We start from the raw sequence: 20,445 nt of genomic DNA, 5'->3' as shown, positions 1-20,445 counted from the left end.
TGCTCAGTGTCGTGAAATCTACTCTGGTACCAACTCAGAGGATAGAATTCATAGGAGCAGTCTTAGACTCTGGCCTAGCCCAGGAACTTCTGCCGGATGTGTGCTTCCAGTCCATGGCAAACATCGTCCGCGGCCTACAAACCTTCCCGACCTCAACCGTGAAAACATGACTATGCCTCCTGGGACTCATGGTGTCTTGCACGTATGTGACCAGGCATGCCAGACTATGACTACGTCCGCTGCAAGCCTGACTATCAACAGTTTACTGACCAAGTTGGGACAGCTTGAACACGGTAGTTACCATTCCACCAGGAGTATTAGCCTCTCTAGACTGGTGGCTGGACCCCAAGGTAGTGTGCGAAGGGGTGCCATTTCATGCCCCACAGCCCTCCGTGTCCCTGGTCACAGACGTGTCATCCCTGGGATGGGGAGCACACCTCGGGAACCTTCGTACAAGGGGCTATGGTTGGCAGGAGAATTATCCCTCCATATCAGCGGGAACTCATAGCAGTGCGCCTGGCATGTCAAGCATTCCAACAGCGCATTCATGGCCATCGTGTTGCAGTCTTCACAGACAACACAATGGCCATGTTTTATATCAACAAACAAGGGGGAGCCTGGTCTGTCCCCCTCTGTCAGGAGGCCGCTCGTCTGTGGGAATTTTGCATAGCCCACTCGATCCATCTGGTGACATTGTTTCTCCCAGGAGTCCAGAATACCTTAGCGGACCACCTCAGCAGATCATTCCTGGCTTACGAGTGGTCAGTTCGCCTGGATGTCATCCATTCTGTGTTCCGGAAGTGGGGCTTTCCCCGATAGACCTATTCCCCTCTCGCAACAATTGGAAATGCCAGGTGTTCTGCTCTCTCCAAGGTCGCTCCTCAGGTTCTCTCTTGGATGCCTTCCTAATACAGTGGAAGCCTCACCTCTGCTATGCCTCTCCTCCATTCCTGCTCGTCCACAGGGTCCTGCTCAAACTGCACAGGGACAGAGCCCGGCTGATCTTGATCGCCCCGATGTGGGCCAGATAGCACTGGTATACCACACTCTTGGAGCTGTCAGTGGACACTCCAATTCCGCTCTCACTGTGGCCAGACCTGATTACTCAAGACCAAGGACGGCTCTGTCATCCCGACCTGCAATTTCTCCACCTCGCAGCGTGGATGCTGCATAGATAAATCAATCTGAGTTGTCTTGCTCTCACTTGGTTCAGCAGGTCCTTTTGAGTAGCAGAAAGCCCTCTACCAGATCCACATACTTAGCCAAGTGGAAAAGGTTTTCCTGCTGGTGTGCCCAGAATCATAACACACCTGTACAGGTGTCAGTTCCTGTCATATTGGACTACCTCTTGTCCTTAAAACAGCAGGGCTTGGTGATATCATCCATCAGAGTGCACCTGGCAGCTATTTCACCGTTCTGCCCGAGTGAGAATGGGCATTCCATCTTCTCCAATCCCATGGTCATTAGATTTCTCAGGGGGTTGGAGCGCCTGTTCCCACAAATTAGACAGCCAGCTCCTACCTCAACCTGGTCCTCTCCAGGCTCATGGGTTCCCCCTTTGAGCCCATAGCTACCTGCTCGCTCCTGTACCTTTCCTGGAAGACAGCCTTCCTTGTAGCTATCACTTTGGCAAGACGTGTATCAGAGCTGAGAGCTCTCACATTAGAACCACCATGTACAGGTATTCATATTCCGTATTCATAAGGACAAGGAACAGCTGTGAGCACACCCCACCTTCCTTCCTAAGGTGGTGTCTGCCTTCCATGTCAACCAAGACATCTTCCTTTCAATTTTTTATCCGAAGCCGCATGCTTCTCGACAGCAACAACAGCTGCACTCCCTTGATGTTCACAGGGCCCTCGCTTTTTACCTCGATCGAATGAAACCTTTTAGAAAGATGACCCAGCTGTTCGTAGCTGTGGCAGACCGGATGAAGGGCCTCCCGGTCTCCACCCAGCACATCTTGTCCTGGATTACATCATGTATTTTTGCGGGCTATGACTTAGCTGGCATCCCAGCTTCACACCTGACCGCCCACTCCACTCAGACTCAAGCTTCGTCTTCTGCCTTCCTACCTCATGTACCCATACAGGAGATCTGTAGGGCAGCGACTTGGTCATCAGTACATACCTTCACTTCCCACTGTGCCATAGTGCAGCAGTCCAGGGATGATGCGGCATTTGGTTCAGCAGTCCTTTACTCCGCGACATCTCACTCTCACCCCACCGCCTAGGTTAGGCTTGAGAGTAACCTAATTGGAATCAACATGAGCAAGCACTGGAAGAAGAAAAGATGGTTACTCACCTTTGTAACTGTTGTTCTTCAAGATGTGTTGCTCATATCCATTCCAAACCTGCCCTCCTTCCCCACTGTCAGAGTAGTCGGGAAGAAGGAACTGAGGGGGCACTGGGTCGGCGGGGGCATATATCTGGCGCCATAAGGGTGCCATTCCATGGGGTGCCTCAGCCAACCCACCGAGTGTTGCTAGGGTAAAAATCTTCCAACGATCATGCATGCGGCATGCGCACACCTAATTGGAATCAATATGAGCAACACATCTCAAAGAACAACAGTTACAAAGGTGAGTAACCATCTTTTATCATGCTTTGCATGTATTTGGTGGTTCGGAGGCACTTTACACACACATTAATGAGTTAGGTAAGTATCAGATCTGGAAAACTGTGTTTGTGAACCTTCACTGTGGTCTAAATTGAAATTGACCTTGATAAAATTCACTAACCCCTTCATTTGTCATGAACATTTGTATGAGCATGATTCAATTCACAGAAAGAAAAAGCGGTTTATATGTTCAATACACTTTTGTATTTGCACTGGTAGTGTCCACATTGCTGTCCTGAAACACTCTTGTATAGTGAGGAGGTGAAAAGGAAAGAGGCTAGTTTTAGATGAGGAGGAGAATAGCTGTAAACAAAATAAAAATGAGCAGCAGCAGCAGCAGCAGCAGCAGCAAGGAGTTGGTGGAGCGTGTGCGGGAACTTCCAAAGAGACAGTGAGGTGGGAGAAAGTTCCACTCTCTGTTCATTTCTTCCTTTTTCCTTATGTGGTGATGAGGAGTGTTTCCCACCAGGATTCTTACCCAATGCTAATCTGCTTAGGTATGTGTTGTGCACTGCTGTCACCTAAATCACATGGGGTGGTTGCTGCTTGCTCTAGATAACCTTTATAAACAGGAACAGTGCCTGGCGAAACTGCAGGGAACTGAATGTCTCAGAGGAAGCGTGACAGACAGAGCAGGAGGTAATCAGGCCTAGGAAACTTTAAGATACTTAACCTTTCCCTCTTCTCTTTCAAATAAGAAGAGCATTATCTCTGGCTATACACCTGGACCCCGGATTTAATAATACTACCAAATTGGAGAGGAGAAGAAAAGATCCTGATTTATTGACTATGTAATGGACTTTGTAGTCACTTTTCCCTGTCATATTCACACCAAGGGAATTACTACAAACTAAGCAGCTGTGAAGGAAATCCAAGTGGACTTTCCATGATTTTTCAGTGCACAACACCCACCATCATAAAATGGACCCAAAAAACCTTACCCAACTATCAAATGAATAATTAGTATTACTGCACAGTTTTAAATGTCTTTTCAAATAGTTCATCTCCCAAATCATAGAAAATTGTCACTATGCTAGGAACATTTGAAGAAATCAAGAGTTAACAGACAGAATTTTAAAATCCATTTACAAACTGGGAGGATGTGTCACTTCCTTAGGAACAGGAGAGAGGTAAACCAAGGAATATATATATATATATATGGAAAGACCTTAAAAAACAAGCTGAAGATGCACCTAGCAGCATTCAGATGGCCAATGAACACCTTGGGATAATTGGTGCAAACACTGTGGGGTGACACGGACACTTTCCCCTTCCTTGCCAAATTTTTATTATCCTGTTGATGTCCCCTACTAAGCCCCTGCAGGGCTAATATGTTCTCTCTCCTGGTTTCTTCCCTGTCTCACCATCCAGATTTTCATGTGTGGGCGCACCACTGCTTAAGGTTACCACTGCTTGAGCATCCCAGAACTAAAAGCCCTTCTACCTAGTACAGCTCAGAAAGTCTTCCTAGAGATCAGTCATGCAAAGGTAAATACAAAGGCTCAGATTTTGCAAGGTACTTAAGCATATTCCCAACTTTAAGCACCGGAATAATCCTATTGTTACCTTGTTGAATGCAGGCCAAAGAAAGTGCATCCTGGGGAAGAGGATGAATTTCTACATTTCTGAGGACCAGGAATCTGGGTGGAAGCAACTTTGAGTTTTCAAAGGAAGTCTGGTATGTTTGAGACAGTAATGTCCTTTTGGTATCTCATTTGATAATAGCCGTCTGGATTCTTTTTGGATAGCAGGCACTTCCTGTGCTTAAAGTTAATCACTACCATATTACAAATGCTGTTTCCTTGCCATCTCCTTCTGTATCTGCCAATATCCCTATCATGCCATATGCCGCATCGCTCCCCATGAGCTTTCCATATTGTTTTTCTGCCCCACATCCTGTTCCTAGTGTTGTGATGATGTACAGCCAGAAGCACAGAAAAGAAGTGACGTCACAACAGAGGATAGTACTTCTGTAGTGATAACCAGAAGGTGATAGCCAGCAGTACTCTTGAGGCACCTAAGGCTGACATTTAGGGTTCACTGATATTCACGAAACCACCACTCAGCTGCCATCTAACCCTGTAGGTGCCAAAGTTTCTGCCGGTGAGCATGTGCAAAACTGTCTGAGTTCTGACAACAACGGCTCATGCCTAAGCCCCAGTGGGATTCTCAAACCATGTCCTCCCCAGGTTATCTCACGTGCAGGGCCACATCTAGTAGGCGTGCTCTCAGCACACCCGACCTTCACAGAAGACAGCTGGGAACAAGCAGGTCAGGAATTTCGGGGACTGGCTAGGTATGCATGGTCCCCAGTATACCCAAAAGCCTAGCAGATAAGACACTCCCCTGAGATGTGGAAGATCCAGAATTTGAATTCTCTCCTTTGGAGCTGAGACTTGAATTCATGGTTCCCACATCCACAGTGAGTGCCCTAATCCCACCAGAGGGTAGAGGGTGTTATGGGGTAGAGGGTGTTATGGGGTAGAGGGTGTTATGGGGTAGAGCTCTCTCAATCTCTCCTGTTGAACCTGTTCCACTTCGTAAAATTTGCTATTTATTGGGGCAGGGACTTGTGCCCTGACCACTAGGCTATAAAGTCTCTTTGCTTTTTCACAGGACAGAACAGGGCTGACCTGACCTAGCTGCCTACCTCCAGGAGATGGTTCTCTGCCAAGAATCCGCAGCAGAGACAGGAGCTTCCTTCCAGCCCATCAGTCAGGTGCCTCAAGCCCTTTGTGAATCTGGGCCTTAAGTCCCACCCCTTTCCTATGCATTTTACCCTGGCAGCTTTAGGTAAGTCCCTGCTCAGCTTGCTGGTTTCTGTGAATCCCTTTTCAGATGCTTAACTCTACCCACAGAAGACATGGGGAGCCTACGCACTGAACTGGGGACTGTGAATTCCACTGGGCATCAGGGTGCCTAGCATTTAGGCATTGGATACCTATGTCAGCTCTGTGAATCCAGCCCTAACTCTTTCAATGCCTTCTAGCTTATGTACCTTATTTGTCTGCTGCCTCACATTGGATCTGATTGAATACCCACTGAGGACAAGGGGAGTCTTTCCTCTGCCTTCAACAGGAGTTGGATCAGGCCTGCCTAGATGCATGTTGTGTCCTTTGGACTATGATGCTTTGTTGCAGCCCAGAAGCCACAGACCCGTGGGCATGTTTGCACACAACTGACATCTCCTTCTACACCCTGAATAAAGGGCCTGCGTTGAAGAGATCCTGAGTGTAATCCAAGACAGACAGGGCAGGCTGTACATTCCTATGGTCAGTTTTTTAAAGATACGACAAGACACTAAAAGCAGAGGGTGTAATCAGAACTTAACAGTACACCTGAAAACCAACACCCCCACCCCAAAATACAACAGGTGACAAGAGGGAGCCATGGGTGAGCTGTTGTTCTTATATATTACATGTTAATTACTCTAACAGCTGTCTCTGTGCCAACAACCTACATTCATTGCATATGCACTCATAGCACCTTATTTGCCTACAGAGATGTAACAGATTTGGTTGAGCTCCCCCTGCTGGACAGTTGCCAAACTGCTGAAAGAGGTTCCCAATGCTGAATCCCACATATTTCCTGGTACTGGGCAGAATATAGACACTGTCCCTGGGACCACACTCCAGGTGCAGACCTCATGTCTGACACCCCTCTTGGCAGTGGGGACCCTGCAGTCCAATTGCCTAGGCCATGAAACTACTGCCATATTCCTGTTAGGTAAATAAAGCAAGTCCTCTCTCACCTCTCCAGCACCCGAGTTCGTGCGGAGTTGGTATGGGGCACACAATTCTGTCAGAGACCAGACACCAATTGCGTTGATCAACGGGCTCACACTATCCTTAGCTCTAAAAGCTTTAGATTAAGTGTGGCCCCTTTATTGGGGATGAGCATCAATATTTATACACAGAAGTAAACAAAGTGATTTAACAAAAGATAATGGTCATGCATAATCAATCAAGATTTTACAGGAAAAGCAAGTTAACAAGTAAATGCATAGAGATAAAGGCTAATGGCTACATGAGAAAGGGGGTGTCATGAGTAGTTTGCAGGTCAGTGCTTTGTTCAAAAGGGTTCAGGAAGGATTATGCAGAGACAGCCAGTCTGGGTGTGTTTTGGCTCCCCAAAGTTCACCAAAAGTTTAGACCCAACATTCCCAACCCTCTCCAGCAGCTCTTGCACGTTTCCCAGAATCCCAACAAAAGTGAGAGTGTTCTGGTTTACAGTTTACCTCTTCAGGGGTATCCAATAGTGAAAACAAACAGACAAACTTTGTAAAGCGTCATTACTGTTTACTTAGGTAGCACAAGAAATACACAGATCTATACAAAACAATAAACTCACCTATAGGCATTTCCCTGCTTCAGGTTCCTCCCCACTCCAGACAGTTCTTGACTATAGGACAGGATCTTTCTCTTTCAGTTCTTGGTTTCTCTTCAGAATCACAGTATCTCAGCTACTTTCTCTGCCCTTGGTCATTTAAACCAGACCCTCCTGCTACAAAAATCCTCCCCCAAACATCCTGTCCCAGTGAATCTCTTGAGTTTATGTCTCACCAACAATACCTGGTTCCTTATTCTGCTGCTGGGAATTTTTCTCTTTCTATTTCTCTAGTCCCCTGGAGAGAAACTGGGTTGAACTGGTTTCCCTAGCCTTTCCAGCTGAAAAAAATGACCATTTAAAGGTCTCGTGACCCACCACTGTATTTAGTCTGGGAGAAACAAGCCACAGCCCTGTCAGCAAATCGTGGATTCCACATCGACAACAAAGCATTCCATGATACAGCAATTTCATACTAACAACTTGATAATATCAAGTAGAATTCATAAATTGTACATAGACAAATTCCCCAGATTGTCACAATAGCTCTAACTCTGTCTAATTTACTTTGTAATTCATGGCCAGCTACTGTAAAATAATTCTAATCTATAGTTTACACCTGTCATTCACGGTTGTAATGTCAGAGTAGGGAATTGTGATCTCATTATTTTTAAAATACCAAATAATACAAACTATCAATTTTAAAATTCAAGGTGCTGGTCAGCTATTAGTTTCTATAATATTCTTTTATACTTATCCCAGCTTTTCAGTTTTTATTTTTTGTTCTTTGGGCTGAATCATAGAAAGAGAGGGAAGAGGAAAATTGCTTCAGATTTAGCTTAAAAAGAGATGTAATTTTAATGGTGCTCTTGTTTGCGGAAAGAAACATGGAAGCTGGTGGTGAATTTGCCTGCCATTCATTCTCATGCTGGAGAAGACGATCCCAACAAAATGAAACTGCTGGCCTTGTAAGGGTTTAATTAGCATTTGTCTTTAGCATTACAGCTGGTCTGGAATCTTTTGACAAAATATTTTTCATTGGAAAGTGTCAATTAATTGAAAATGAAATTTCTTGTGGGAAAGAGTAGGTTTTGCCAAACTGATTTTTTTGAAAAACATTTGAAAAGCTATGACATTTTCAAAATGAAAAAAAACCACAATTTTTCTGGTCAAAAAGATTTTGTTTTGAAGTATAAGCTAATTATAATAAAAAAAAGGTCAAAATTGAAACCAAATGTTTTAAAATTATAGAAATAAAGCATTTAGATTAACCAAAATTGAGTTTTTTTCCCTGGTTGTTGGGTCTTGAAAAGTTTCAAGATTTCTTCTTATCATCTCAATTTGGGATAGGAAAATATTTCAAAACCTTGAAAATTTTCCAGGATTAGAAAACCATTTTCTGCCCATCCCTAGTAGCCACATAAATTTTGATTGGTAAAAAAGCTAAATTAGGAAGAACAAAGCCCCTATAAACTCTGCCCATCTTGTACTCCCATGCAAGGGCCAGGCAAAATAACAGTGCTAGCTATTGGTGGAGTCCAGATATTGCTCAGTCATAGTTAAGGTTAAGATTCTGTCAAGGATATTTTTAGTAAAAGTCAGGAATAAGTTGCAAGCAACGACAGGTCGTGGGCAATAAACAAAAATTCCCAGAAGCCCACAACTTTTAAAAATACCCTGGTGAGCAGGACTAACAGTCAGAGCACTGCTGGGGGCTGACCTCCAGTAGTTGTTCCAGTCCTGCCGCTGCTCCTGCAGTAGGGGATGATGCAACTCTAACCACTGCTCCAGCTTGGGGGTTGCTGCTGTGGCAGCCCAGGGCTGACACTTGCTCCAGCTCTGCCCCAGAAGAAGTCCCGGAGGTCTCAGAAAGTCCCAGAATCTGTGACCTCTGTGACAGAATCATCCCCTTATTCATAGGCCCTGTGTGGATGCATACCACCATAAAGATGACAAGAAAATGTGGGGAGATGGAGTTATAAACCCTAACCCTAACCTTAAGCCCTATCTATACTAAAAATAAATGAACTTGGCATTAACACAGTTGGAAAAGCAGGGTCCCAAATTGTGCTTAAGCCTGCTGCAGATGGCAGACATGGTCTGGACTAACACAAGTCACTGCCATGCCAGGTAATGGGTCAGAAGCTCTAATCCAAAGTGCAAGTATGGGTGTGCTCATCCAGTTTTGCCAACATGTCTCAGAACCAGTAAAGCAGTCCAGTGACATGGGCAGGGCTTTCAAGTGATTATGAAACCTGTAGTGGGCTAGCAAGATGCAAAGAATAAGGGAGAATGCCACGAGGGAATAGGCCTATAGCAAAAGGGTGGCAGCACTCAAAGTGGGGCAGAGTGGCTAGAAGCGTGGGATAGATCCTTTGCCAGAACTCTACAGGAAATTTGGGGGAGTATTGTGAACTTAAGGGAATGTTATACATTTAATTAGATTCATTTAATAAAAGGACTTAATAGGCCTCTCTCTCTCTCTCTCTCTCTCTCTCTCTCTCTCTCTCACACACACACACACACACACACACACACACAATTTGATTTACAAGACGCAATCATTCATGTAGTTTGTTATGCCAGGCACCAGAAACTCTTGATGTATTTATATTGTCATTCACCCACTTGTATCTCGAGTCCACTCCTTCACATGTGAATTGGGGTGCTACCTTGTTGTCTTCACATAAGTCTGGTAACAATTAATCCTTCACTGAATAAATGTATGGTCCCAATCCTATGAGGTACAGAGGGCACCCAACTTCCATTGTAATCAGTGGGAAATAGGGGCATTCAGAACCTCCTAAGATAATGCCCTTTGTGTGTATATTTTTTCTGCCTCTGTATACACCTACGTATCAGATACATGCACATTCCTTACGTGTTACATATTGTGCATACAATAGGCAGAAACACCTCTTTTTTTAACCAGCAAGTTAACTGATTGATGATTAAGATTTTGGAAGTAAGTGGGTAGGAGCGGGGCTCTTTCTTTCTTCCCATGTTAACTAGGCTTTTCTAATATAGTTGACATGGCTTAACATATGGTGAGAATGTTTTTTATAATCCAAGCAGCCCTTAAGGAGGCATTGGGGAGGCTCAATTTACAGCTCAAGGCACCAGGAGGATTTTATGTCTCCACTAATAAGACTTTCAAGTATATGGCTCCTTACTGGTCTTTGAAGTCATTATTGTTCTTTAAGTTTCACCTACATACAAAAAATGAGATTTTTAAATAGTTTTCTTATCCTTGACTTGGACCACTTTCACACAGAACATGACGGTGGGGGGCAATCCTTACCTTTAGGTCAACATTTGCTCTTTTTAGGAGAGAGATCTGTTCCCAGCTCAAAAAATAATATTAAAAAAAATGGCAGATTTTTTCCCCTTTAAATTACACTTTCATGCCTATTAGACTGACCTCACTCTTGGGAGAACCAATCAGTTGATTCTATATATAGCAACACATCTGCCCATAAATGGGCGCGAAGGGGTAGTAGCCTTTCTTTAGAGAGAGAAATTATTTTTGTTTTCCTCAGCCAGAGCTGGCTAAACTGAGTGAGGCTGTTCGTCCTCTCAGCTGTGCAATTTTTATTTCTCCCTAGGTAAGTATGTTTCCATTTTTTAAAAAATTCAGAATCAACAGGAATGATGATAGAAAAATGTTATATACTTTTCTGTACAAAATATATGACACGTATTGTGGAAAATAATTTATTTACGAATAAAAGAAAAATGACAACAGGAGGGGAAAATATTGCATGGTTTTATTCTGTTCATTAATTTTATTTTAATGAATATTATTATATTTTCATCACTATCTTTCTACATAAATACAAACTCAAGGCAGGTGGGTTTATATGCCTTCCTTATTCCAAATACAGAGTTCCTCTTTCTTCAGTATTTACTTAAAAAAAGGAAAAAAAATTAATCTAGAATATAAACATAATGTAACCGGGACCAAAAGTCCTATTCTAATTTTGTCAGTGATAGTTTCAAGTACCTTTCTTTAAAAGATAGATTTCTGATTGTTATTGCTTTGAGTTCCTTGACGTGTGTTGATCCTCCTGAAAAATTCCATCTAAATACCTCCGATAGAGCTTTTGGAATTGCGCTCATGCTCTTGTAATTATGCCTGCTAGAAAGAGATAGTGGAATTGGATGATTACACATAAGAGCCAATGAAAATGTTGTAATGAAGGATAATAGATGTTGGAATGCTTGGCAGCCACTCACTTTCACTATCTCACTGTTCCACATTCGTTGTCCTCCAGTTAAAAGGACAGGGTGCAGTTACAATCTGACTGGGAATCTCCATACTTTACAGAGAGTCTGTTGCAAACTACTTTTGTATGTGGAAAGTTAGGATGAGTGCATTTCAGGTCATGTGGATTATATTTAGTGGGCCAAATCCAGTTCTTGTGTCAGCAGCTTTAGTAACTTTGGACTCTTTCTAAAAGTCAGAACAAAATGTTTGTAAAATCTTTTTTTTTTTTTGCTTTGAACATTTAAAATCTTCTGGAGAAAAGTTAATCAGAGTACGTACTCTGTCTGGGCCAGATTCTACCTGGATCTTACATAGGGCACTGTGGGAAGAGTTAAAAAAGGAGCCGTCACCCCTATATAGCCCACATAAGGGCCAGGCAGAATTACAGTTCTTACACTCATGGAAATGCAAGAACTGTTCCCTCCCTACTCCCCTGAAGGTTCATGGTGCCCCTAAGAGGGTGAGGAGGGGTGTCTGGGAGGCATGGCCATGGCTCCTTCTCCTACCTCTGTGCTGGTAAGCAGAGCTGGATGGCTGTACAGGGGAGCATATGCACCAATGAAGAGGTGAAACCATGTGGAAAGCCTCCCTGGACACTAGGAAGGTCCAGGAGGATCTTGCCTGTCTGAGCCAAACTGCTTTCGTATTGCTCCTTACTGGGGACTATGTGCAATTTGCATAATCTAGTCCTAAAGATTATGTCAGTTTGAGAACTATAATTGTATTTGGCTCTTGAATACACAAGTATTTACACAAAAACATCAGCATTTAAGCAGTTTCATGAATAAAAAAGGGAAAGTAACACCAGATCCCATAAATTCAATTCCATCCTAATTAATTATCTCCTGACTGTGATATTTAAGAGCCACAGATGACCCTTGATCTTTACACAAGACTTCCATTGGCTTCCATGTGAGTCCTACATATTAAGCTATGAGAGAATGTGTCTTTATTTCTAAGAGATCAATGTGGCCATCTGGAAATTGCTTGATGTGTTCTGTCTGAGGCCTTAGGGTACTTCTGGAATACAGACATTTGAATTAAGTGACAAGTGGAAGTTTCTTTTCTTCCATCTTTTACAATATTGAATAGGCAACTGGGAATTAAAGATATTCTAGTGATCTAACAGTTTCACATAATGGGGTGCAAAGTGGAAAAATAGGGGACCCAAAACGGAGCATATTTTACTCTTCACTAAGTTATAAAATAAAATAGTGTAACTATTAGGCGGGTGTAATCACAGCAGGCATTGGACAGCAGCTATGGAAAAATATGAGTAGAGGCACATGTTGCAAAATATGTGGAAGCGATGAGATTCCTACAGAAAAGTAAGAATAAGGAGATGTGCAGAAGCAAAGGAGCAGGCTATACTGATCTTTCAGCTAGCATACCCAGGTAGGGCTCAGTCAGAGCAGGCAAAAGCTTGTCAATCACTCTTTGCACTTTTACAGCCAGACAAGGGCAGAGACGAGCAGAGAAAGTACATATTGTGTGGTGCAGACTTGGCAATGGGGAAGAGAAGCAAATCTGCAAGCAGCAGGGCAATTAAGATAGATTAAATGGATTGCAGAGGTGGTGGATTCTACCTCTCCTCCTTGGCCATGGGAACGCAAGTTGTCTATGGGGAGCACAATCATATTCTCCATCTCACAGCAGTCGATACTCCTGCTGACCAGTTTACTGCGGGAGTGCCAGTGCTCAGGGGCTGTGTTTATGAGTTTATTAGAGTTACTACAGGTCCTTTAAATCTTAAATTAAATTATTTATCTGATTAGCTAGCTTTACATCTAACCCCACCTTCTTTGCCATGAATGCACTCACTTTTTGAAGTATCTGCCTGTCCCACAGTTCTTGATAAGCTGCAAAAGTTATTATTGTGTTATGAATCTGTGTATAGCCTGACCCCTGAACTCTGCCTTCACTCTACTTGTGGCTAACTACCATATATTGTATAGATAAATGTGACCCTCTCTAACTGGCTTGAATAATCTAATTTGTCTGCTAAATAGAAGTATAAATTAAATTATTTTATATTTTACTTAGAATCTCTAATCCTCTGGGAAGAGACCATGTATTTGTGTTTGTATAGTGCCTAGCACAATGGAGTCTTGATCTTGATTGGGGTCCATGGGAGCTACTGTAACAGAATTTCTATATATATATCTATATATATATAATGATACAGGAGGGCCAGGGAGCAATGGGAGAATGGTAGAGGGGAAATATATAAGCCCTAGGCTAATTAAGATGTGGTTCCCTGTTGGCTAGGAAGATGGCTACAGGTTAATTGGAGCACCTGCGGTCAATTAAGGCCCTTTCAGGATCCTGATAAACCCCCTTGCTTCAGGCAGTTAGGGAGAAGGAGGACTGGAGCTTGGATGTATGTCATGAGACTTTGAAGACCAGAGAACTGAAGTAAGGGAGACTCTGCCTTGGCAGGGGAGAGAAACTCCTCCTTCTGCATCTAAGGACTGATGGTACCCCACCCAAGGGGTAAGAACCTGCTGGGGTTGAGAAGGGCTGGGGCTCAGAGTGAGGAGTGAACCCAGACTCCTTCCTCGCTTCCCTGCTCTACCACCTTCCAAGGCCACTAGGAGGGTCCTCGGTGCCCCAAGAGCAGGGAAAAAGGTCGCATCTTAGCTCCCCTGCCAAGAAACCCACCAGGACCCTCCACACTAACATCAGCCATCTTGTCACAATATATATATATAATTAACAATAACCTTTTGCCCTGTTATACCAATGGAAGTCCCATGTGAAGACAGAGGGCAGAATATGGCCCAGATACTACCTTAGAACTCTAGATCTTCATGTAGAATTCCCTGACTGTCATGACTTTAATGGGAGCTTTTCCTGACTAGGACCAAGGACTATGCAAAACAACTGTAGGCTTTGCTATCTGTGAATGTTTAATTGAATTGACAACCTTTGACCATAACTTTTGGGGTGGCAGCACTAGGATTTTGTGTAAACAATTCCCTCTGTTACTAACACTGGTTGAGCTGCACTGATGGGAGTGCTACTGGAACCTGGTCTCCAGTCTGTTACTAGTAGTATCTTAAGTGCCACAGGTGACCTCCTGAACCACTAAAATCAATGGCAAAACTCTCATTGACTTCAGTGAGGCCAGATTCTTACCCACATATGGTGTTATTTAGCTCTGTCCCAGGCAACTTGACAAAATCCATCCATCTCAGAAAAATAAAATATCATAAATACAATGTAACACAATAGATAAACAGGACCAGACCTAACAAAAGACTTCCCACAGAGAACACAGTGTCCCCTATCTTATCTCATTTTGAGGATAGCTCAGTGGTTTGAGCATTGGCCTACTAAATCCAGGATTGTGAGTTCAATCCTTGAGGGGGCCACTTAGGGATCTGGGGCAAAATCAGTACTTGGTCCTGCTAGTGAAGGCAGAGGACTGGACTTGATGACCTTTCAGAAGAGAATTATGAACTTCAAAGTAGCAGAACCTGATCCACCAGCATCTGATTCTGCTGACCTACATTTGGTCTCAGGGTCTCAGTAAAAGTTATATGCATAGAAAGTGTAAGAAGCTGAGACCATGCGGGTTCTGGGCCACCAATGCTTCTGCATCACCTTGGAGGCTTAGGCTATGTTCTACTGGAGGATCCTGTGACTCTAGACCCTATAGCAGGGGTCGGCAACCTTTCAGAAGCAGTGTGCTGAGTCTTCATTTATTCACTCTGATTTAAGGTTTTGCGTGCCGGTAATACATTTTAATGTTTTTAAAAAGTCTCTTTCTATAAGTCTATACTATATAACTAAACTATTGTTGTATGTAAAGTAAATAAGGTTTTTAAAATGTTTGAGAAGCTTCTTTAAAATTAAATTAAAATGCAGATCCCCTCCGAATCGGTGGCCAGGACCCCAGCAGTGTGAGTGCCACTGAAAATCAGCTTGCGTGCTGCCTTCGGCACGCGTTCTATAGGTTGCCTACCCCTGCCCTACAGGAAGTACTGTCCAGCAGGGTGCAAGTGGCAGCCCTCTGCAGACCACTGATTGGCTCATGCTAGTATATAAACCAGGATGCCATTATGGGCAGCTGACTGAGAAATGATGCAGACTGGCTGCTTACTTCTGCTCCAGACCTTGCCTTGCTGTGAACCTTAGACTCTGGCTTCTAACCCTGATTTGTCTCCAATTCTGTGACTTCCCTGCTGTATGCAGTGGTTTCCCCAGGAATTGAAATTGGGGGGGGGTGTTTGAATTTACGGGGGTGTGTGTGTGTCAGGGCCAATGAGGGGTCAGACTGGGAAGGTGTAGATAGACTGTATGGCACCATAATAAAAACCGAAAAATGTTTCATGGCCGTTTTATTAGATTTAACTCATGTTTTAAAACCGGACAAATTAAAGTTGGCTACTCAAGCCTTCTATGAAACATTGTGTCTACATCCTTCTTGGTTTCTTGTTATAATTTTGCACAACTCTGTTGAAGAATTTCTTGAATGCAGTGTGTTCATCTTTGGTGGATTCTCGTGTGTCTGGTACTTTCATTCCTTCAACTGATATGCTCATTAGTTCATTCACATGATCAGGCAGAAGGCGACTTCTTTCAGAACACAAAATTCTATTCAGTGATGAAAAAGAACACTCAACTGTAGCTGTCATGACTGGGAGAAGCAAGAGATGAATTCCTACTTCTTTCATCCCAGGAAACAGAACACAAAGATCAGGTTGAGCCACTAGTGATGATAAAAAAGAAGTTGAAGTCAAATCTTCATTCATTCGTCGTATGATATTCCACTCTGTGTTCAAATTCTCTATTCTGTCCTGATCACATGGCAGCCCCATTGCTGGTAGTGCCTCACTCCACTCAACTGTTGGTGTTTTACAGGACAGGGATCTGTAAAAGCTATGTAGGGTTGAGTAGAATCTAGAAGTCGCTGTTGTAGATTTTTAAGAATCAAGTCTGTGTACTTTTTCAGTTGTCTTAACAAACATTTCTTGTCTTCTTCACTTAGGGATTCAATATAAATGCCTTCATTAGTCAACTTCTGGACTGAAGTCTTTGATTCTTCCAGTACTTTTTCAATGGATAGGTCTCTGATTGATCCAAATGTAGCTTCTATTGCTGGACAGAGATCTACCACTCTACCTCTGTAGCAGATGCCTGGATGGCATTGTTTAATGATCCAAGTGGTTTCAACAATAGACTTACAAGAGAGAGAATGGCAATAGTCTTCTCTGAACGTAGTAGCAAAAGTAATCCGCCGCCTCACTACTTAGATCCATCCCATCTTGGTAGATACTTTCCAAAGCCAGTAATAATGACTGAAGTAATTTTAAGACAACAGCCAAGGATTGCTCATGAGAAAGCCAGGGGGTTTTCCCAGGTTGGACTAATTTGAACTTCCGTCCCAGTGTATCTTCTATATTTTCCAAGATATTCAGTCTTTTTGGACTCTTGCTGAAAAAAGAATATGATGAAGACATTAAATTTATAGCTTTTTAATGTCTTTTGAAGATTCTGCAGCTCGTACTAGTGCTAGTTGAAGTAGATGGCCTCTGCAGTGTGTATAGGAGAGATTAGGGTTACACTTTTCTCTGAGCAAAGCTTGTACTCCATGTCTTCCAGAGAAGTTTGCAGCTCCATCAAATGCACAAGCAGCCATCTGTTTGGGGTCCAACTGACAAACATTTAACTCTTCTAAGATGTGGGCTGTCACAGATGCAGCCGATGTGTCTTCTATAACTTGAACATCTAGAAATGCATCTACTGGCCTACCCCTGACATCAAGATAACGCACACAATGACTTAATACTTGATGCTCATTTGCATCGGTGCATTCATCAGCCATGTATGCAAATTTTTTTAATGTGGTGAGAGAGTTCTTCACTTTTTCAGCTGTTGAGTCTTTCACTGTTGCACCCCATGCTTCTAGCCAGTCAGATGAGTTTCTTGCAGAAAGATAGTGAGCATTTGCTGGTCTTGTTCGGAACCAGTGTTCCAATTCAGGATGAACAAGTGACAATGCACTTAACATTGGCCTCCAGTTTGTAGTGTGTGGTATCTCTTGCTTAAATAGAAGGTAGGATGCTACAGCCATGTTTGTTCACATGAACTGTGTTGTGTCTCCAGCATTCATAACAGCCTTATTAAGCACTTCTAAAATTGGCTTTGAAAGTGGGCTTATAAGGCTTTCTGCATGTTGATGCAGTTCAGAGGCCTGGTGTTTTGCAGTCTTTTCACGTAGTTTGTCAGCATTGGCTTTGCTGATCGGTTTGATAAACCAAGCTCCTCCACTTTTACCATTTACAGCACTGGGAACCTTTCCTTCTTTGTAAGCTTTTTTGCAAGAGGTGCACCAGTAGCCATCTTTTGTAACTTCAATAAATGGGAACACTTTGACCGACAAACGTCGGGAACTGCCTTTAGGTTTTGGAGACACTGTTTCTTCAGTAGGTAGCTGTATTTGTGCTTCAGACTGGTCGGATGTAGATATACCACTTGAACCTTCAGATGACATGTTGATATATTCTTGGTTCTTGATGTGTTCTTCACCTTGGTTAGCTTTTGAGGCCTTTGAGTGGAAAATTTGTTGTATTGTTTTTTGTCTTTTCATTTTCACTTTGACCTGCAACATATAAAAGAGACATGAATAAAGTAAATGTTTTGTTAGGATAATGCAAATTTAACATAAGGAAAATGCAAGTTACACCAAAACACATAACAGATCTAGATTTCTAAAAAAAATATAATTTAAAAAAATGTGTTTAATTTAAATTGACTTTTGAAAAGTAAGCCATCATGAGATAAGAAGGCAGTCCTCTCATGGATCAATAACTGGTTAAAAAATGGGAAACTAAGGGTAGGAATAAATTAGCAGTTTTCAGAATGGAGAGAGATAAATAGTGGTACCCTTGAGGGGTCAGTACTGGGACTAGTACTGTTCAACATATTCATCTGGAAAAATGGGTAAACAGTGAGATGGCAAAATTTGCAGATGATACAAAGCTATTCAAGATAGTTAAGTCCCAGGCAGACTGCGAAGAGTTACAAAGGGATCTCACAAAACTGGGTGACTGGGCAACAAAATGGCAAATGAAATTCGATGTTGATAAATGCAAAGTAATGCACACTGGAAAACAATCTCAACTATACATACAAAATGATGGCATCTGAATGAGCTGTTAACACTCAAGAAAGAGATCTTGGAGTCATTGTGGATAGTTCTCTGAAAACATCCACTCAACGTGCAGCAGCAGTCACAAAAGCAAACAGAATGTTGGGAATCATTAGGAAAGGGATAGCTAATAAGACAGAAAATATCATAATGTCTCTATATAAATCTATGGTATGTGCACACCTTGAATAGTGTGTGCAGATCTGGTCACGCATCCTAAAAATATATATATTGGAATTGGAAAAGGTACAGAGATGGGCAACTAAAATGATCCGGGGTATGAAACAGGAGGAGAGATTAAAATGACTGGGAATTTTCATCTTAGAAAAGAGATGACTATGGGGGATATGATAGAGGTCTATAAAATCTTGACTGGTGCGAAGAAAGTGAGTAAGGAAATGTTATTTAATCCTTCACATAACACAAGAACTAGCAGTCACTCAATGAAATTAATAGGCAGCAGGTTTTAAATAAACAAAAGGAAGTATTTCTTCACACAATATAAAGTCAACCCAGAGAACTCTTTGCCAGGGGATGCTGTGAAGACCAAAACTATAACAGGATTATAGAAAGAACTAGATAAATTCCTGGAGAACAGGTCCATCTGTGGCTATTAGCCAAGATGAGGAGGGATGCAATATCATGCTCTGGGTGTCCCTAGCCTGTTTGCCAGAAGCTGGGAATGGGTAACAGGGGATGGTCACTTGATGATTACCTGTTCTGTTCATTCCCTCTGAAGCACCTCTGTTGTAAGACAGGGTACTGGGCTATATGGACCATTGGTCTGATCCAGTATGACCATTCTTATGTAAAAATTAATTATAATAATAAAAATGTTTAGTATAGAAACTCCCAAACATAATGACCTCTCAAGATAGCAACAATGTGAGATAACAACCTTGGCAAATAATGTATTTTAAAAATCTTGGCCTACTAGGAAACATATTTATATAAGTTTCCATTCCCAGTCACAAATCTAGCATTCTGGAGCAAAGTAACTAAAATATAGTCCAACAAACAAATGTTTATTTAACTTTTCCCTCCCCCGCACCCCACTCACCAGTGTTGTCCTTGGTCAGTGGAGAGTAGACTCAGAGTTCAGAGGTGCTTTCATGTGAGTACACCTTCTAGGTGGGGGACAAGAAGGCACCTTGCTCATTCCTCCAGCTGCTCACTGTTTGCTCTGGCCACGGCTGTTCGTTGTGCCACCGTTCACTCCACTGCTCTGTTGCCAATGGCCCTGCGCAGTGACCTTCTGCTGCCACCTGCCCCTGTGACCTCTGTGAGTTGGTCTCTTGAGGTTCCACCAGCTCTCAGTCATTTCAGCTGAGCTCTCAGTGGGGGAACCTCGCTGCTAGTTCAGTCTGGGCTGTCTCTTCCACAGAAACGCTGTCCCACAGGAACACTGTCCCCACAACAGGACTAAGCACTTAGACCTGATTGTCAGTGATTTCAGCTGCAGTGGTCACTTAACAGAACAAAAGACTATCTATGGAGCCTAATCAGCTCTGTCTTTAAAGAGTGGAGAGGGACAGATCCGCACCCTCTCTCTTGATGCCTTCAAATCATCACAGGCTAAGTACAGTTCTTGTGCCCTTTACTCATACAATAAGAACAACATTTCATCCCCCACCCCACCCCCACATTCAAGTGGTTTGTAACCCAACCCCAGCCAAAATCTATCACTTGGACAACCAGCTCTGTTTGCCAGATACCTAGGTAGATTAGGTGTGAATGTAAATATAATCTGGCCCTGCAGCCCCAGCTTATCACTAGCTGTCAGGGAGAGCTCATTTAGACTTTGCTTACAAATCATCATTTGATATTATTAGGTTGACCAACATCATGAATGCAGTGACATCAAAAAAAAACAAACAACAGCTGTATAAGGAAGCAGGGAAGCTAGTCTATGTTCATGCTGTTCAAATCTAGTATACTTTTTCAGATATACATATTTTATCATACACTGTATAAGCTTTTAAAGTGTGTATTAATGTTTCAGTTTAAATTCAGATTTCCAAACAGTCACTAAATTGGTATGTAACTAGCTCACAAAACTAGGGGGGGTGTTGGGAAA

The 20,445-nt window shown here is 42.7% G+C and overlaps 1 protein-coding gene across 1 annotated transcript in view; it reads left to right on the top strand.

Annotated features, from left to right (window-relative positions):
• The first annotated feature begins 10,467 nt into the window (after positions 1-10,467).
• Positions 10,468-20,445, top strand: part of MYOM2 (myomesin 2) — a 122,975-nt gene continuing 112,997 nt past the window's right edge. The window contains exon 1 of the mRNA XM_050950610.1: positions 10,468-10,550. The gene's annotated coding sequence lies outside the window, so the exon portion shown is untranslated. The remainder of the gene's footprint in view (positions 10,551-20,445) is intronic.

This window comes from Gopherus flavomarginatus, chromosome 4, assembly GCF_025201925.1.
Source record: "Gopherus flavomarginatus isolate rGopFla2 chromosome 4, rGopFla2.mat.asm, whole genome shotgun sequence".
Taxonomy (NCBI): domain Eukaryota; kingdom Metazoa; phylum Chordata; order Testudines; family Testudinidae; genus Gopherus; species Gopherus flavomarginatus.
The sequence above is the reverse complement of the archived record's forward strand: the minus strand, read 5'-3'. Positions and strand labels throughout refer to the sequence as shown.